The following is a 3,532-nucleotide window of genomic DNA, read 5'->3' as shown; positions in this document are numbered from 1 at the left end:
TTCACCTTCAAGCCTTTAAGACCCCAGACACTATCTCTTTTGATAGCCGGGCACCATCAGCTTTCTTCGCCACACTTGCTTATGCACCCATTTGTCTTCAGCGATCCTATCATGGAGGTGTGCAATCAATGATATGATTTTTTGTTCTTTGATGCCTGATAACTGATCCCTTCGGGACCACTCGATCACACAGGCTGGTGTGTTCTTCCATGTGGACTTTGTTGCTTCTGAGCTAGATGGCCGCTTGTTTATCTTCAAGCCTTTAAGACCCCAGTCACTATCTCTTTTGATAGCTGGGCACCATCAGCTTTCTTCACCACATTTATTTGTTCACCCACTTTGGCTCCAGCAGTTGTGTCCGGAATCTGAACATACTCTTATTGAGGTACCTTTATGTGTGATTGTTTGTTTTTCCCTAGCTACTTTTATGATCTTTTCCTTTTCTTTATATTTGGATAATTTTACAATTTTGTGTCTTGGTGACTTCTTTTTGGGATTCTGTCTTGCTGGTGTTCTTTCAGCCTCTTGAATGGTTGCCTGATTTTCATTTATTAAGCTGGGGAAGTTTTCCTCTAAGAATTCCCTTGCTATTTTCTCTGTTGACTTCTTTTTTTGTGTCTTGTTCCGGTAGTCCAATTATTCTAACATTGTTCCTTTACATGGCGTCAGATATGGCTCTCAGGTTTTCTTTCTGAGCATATTCTTATTGGGGTACCTTTATATTGATTGCTCATATTTCCCTAGCTGCTTTCATGATTTCCTTCTTTTCCTCAAAGTTGCACCGTTTAACTATTATGTGCCTTGGTGACTTCTTCTTGGGATATAGTCTAGCTGGTGTTCTTTCAACCCCCTGAATGGTTGCCTTGTTTTCATTCATTAAGCTGGGCAAGTTTTCCTCCATGAATCCTCTTACTACTGTTGCAGATGAATTATTTGTTGTGTCTTCCTCCGGTAATCCAATGATTCTAATATTGTTCCTCTTCATAGCATCAGACATTGCCCCCACTTTTTCTTCAGCTTCTTTCATGATCTTACTAGATTTTTTTTCACGTTTCTTAAAGTCTGCTTGGCTGTCCTCCAAGTCACTGGTGCAGTTCTCTGCTTTTTTTCAGTCAATTCTCAAGGTCCGTGTGTCTGCTAATTGTTTTTGTTATCTTCTCTCTAAGCTCTTGTATTTCCCTTTGGTCTATGGATTTTATCTCCTCTATCTTTTCATCCCTTTTTTCTGTATTGTTTTCCTCATATCCTCTATGACTCTAATCAGCATTCTGAAAATTTCTATCTATGGAAGCTCAATGTCTGCTTCTTCTATGCACATCATTATGTTCAGGACCTCTTATGTCATTGCCTTTTGTTTCTCCTGTCTTTTCATTGAGATCATTGGGGTTGTTGGCTGTTTGTGTTGCGTTGTTTTAGAGGAACCAGGTGCCACTTTCCAGGGAGTTGAGGAGCACTGGTTCTCTCTGGGAGATATGTAGGAATGCTTCTTTGAACTTCATATAGCCAATTTCACTGTGGAATTAGTCTACCAAATTATTCTTCTGTAGTTTCCCTCTCAGGGACGTGCCCCAGAAGGCTGGTGGGTTGCCGACTTCTGTGTATGACACAGTCAATGGTGGGCTGAATTTCCCTGGCCTGGTAGATCACTGCAGTGGTTGGGAAAAGGTTCCTGCAGCCGCTTGGATCATATGCGAATGTTTGTCGAGCTACCTTTGGCTGTGTGAGGGACTAAGGTAGGAAGAGGAAGTTCCCCGAGTTACGTGGGACTACAGAGGAAAACAGGAGCTCTCCCAGGCACACAGGCATTATTTCCCAGGTAAGAAGTTGGGCAGAGTATCCCCTGGTGAAAAACAGCCGGACTTTCCCCATGATTGGGCTAGCTGCACAGGGTGGAGCTCACCTAACTGGGTGTGGGGCAGGCATAAATGCCTCAGGCTAATGGGAGTGGTCTGTTTCTGGCGAGACAGTGGCAGGGCTAAGGTCAAGTCCTAGCCAGCCTCCACTGTGGTAAGCCAAAAAAACCCAGCCCCTCAAAACCTTGTGGATCTGTGCCCACTTATCTTTATGATGCTCCCCCTGCAACCCAGCAGTGTTGAGATTCCTCTTAGTAACTCTCCTGGGCTGATTTCTATGAAACCCCTCTTGTATGTGTTGCTCAGTCACCATCTCCCCAGAAGCCCCTCCACCCCACGTTCATGATCCCAATTCTACTGGACAAATCCGGCTAGACCAGAGGATGTTCACTGGTATAGATAGGCACTGGAAACACAGGGAATCCAGGTCAGATGAACCCTTAAGGACAGGTGGTGAGAGTGGTGATACCGGGAGGGTAGAGGGAAGGTTGGTTAGAAAGGGGGAACTGATTACAAGGATCTACATATAACTCTTTCCCTGGGAGACATACAACAGAAAATTAGGTGAAGGGAGACATTGGACAGTATAAGACATGACGAAATAATAATAATTTATAAATTATCAAGGGTTCATGAGGGAGGGGGGCAGGGAGGGAGGGGAAAAATGAAGAGCTGATACCAAGGGTTCAAGTATAAAGCAAATGTTTTGAGAATGATGATGAAGGTAAAAAATGTAAAAATGTGCTTGACACTATGGATGTGTGTGTATGGATTGTGATAAGAGTGGTAAGAGCCCCAAATAAAAGATTGAAAACAAACAAAACTTGGCTTATACAGGAGTATATGTGGTATATCCTTTTTTAATATGTTGAAGTTTGTGGTTGTTACATAATTTCATGGCCAATTCGAATAGATATTCAAGTGTAGGGGTGGAGTTTAGCTTGTCAAGCAGGTCACAGTCTGTATGTGTGATTGTCATACTCCTTGTAGGCATGGCCTTCTCATAAGGAGAATCCTGGAAATTCCCACCTCCCCAATCCCAATCAATCTCTTTCTCTTTCTCTCAACCTTCACGTTCCTACTGGCTGACCCTGATTTGCACCCAATGGAGTGTGATATTCTTATATTCTGAATCATTGCCTGTGGCTTCATGTGTCTGAAGAAGGATTCATGGAATAGTATTGAACTTATGGACTTATTTTGGATTGGGCTGGGAGTTTTTTTTGATATAAATTATTTCTTGATATAAAACATTTTCCTACACATATATGAATGTCACTGGATTTGTTTCTCTATCAACCTAGCCTAACACAATAGTACTATAGATTTATTTAATACTTTCCTTAGGTTGACTCTGTACCACATGTGTAGAATTTGGTGGAAGCAAATGTGTTTTCTGGCCCTTTTATGTGAACTTAGAAGTGAATCTCCCATCATCACTCAGACCTCAGATGACTACATCTATGACCAACATCTAGATTTCAATTTGATCAGGGATTTTAGACAACTAATTCATGAGCGCCAGAACTATGAGATAATAAACATTTTTGTTTTGGTTTTAAGCCACTAAGTTTTGGAATATTTTGATATGCAATAATGAATAAGTAAAAAACAATTCATACACATAACATTTTATTTCAAGTTTTATTTGAAGAGAAAAGCTTAAGATTTAAGGCTAG

The sequence above is a fragment of the Tenrec ecaudatus genome, chromosome 4 (assembly GCF_050624435.1).
Source record: "Tenrec ecaudatus isolate mTenEca1 chromosome 4, mTenEca1.hap1, whole genome shotgun sequence".
Classification (NCBI taxonomy): Eukaryota; Metazoa; Chordata; class Mammalia; order Afrosoricida; family Tenrecidae; genus Tenrec; species Tenrec ecaudatus.
The sequence above is the reverse complement of the archived record's forward strand: the minus strand, read 5'-3'. Positions refer to the sequence as shown.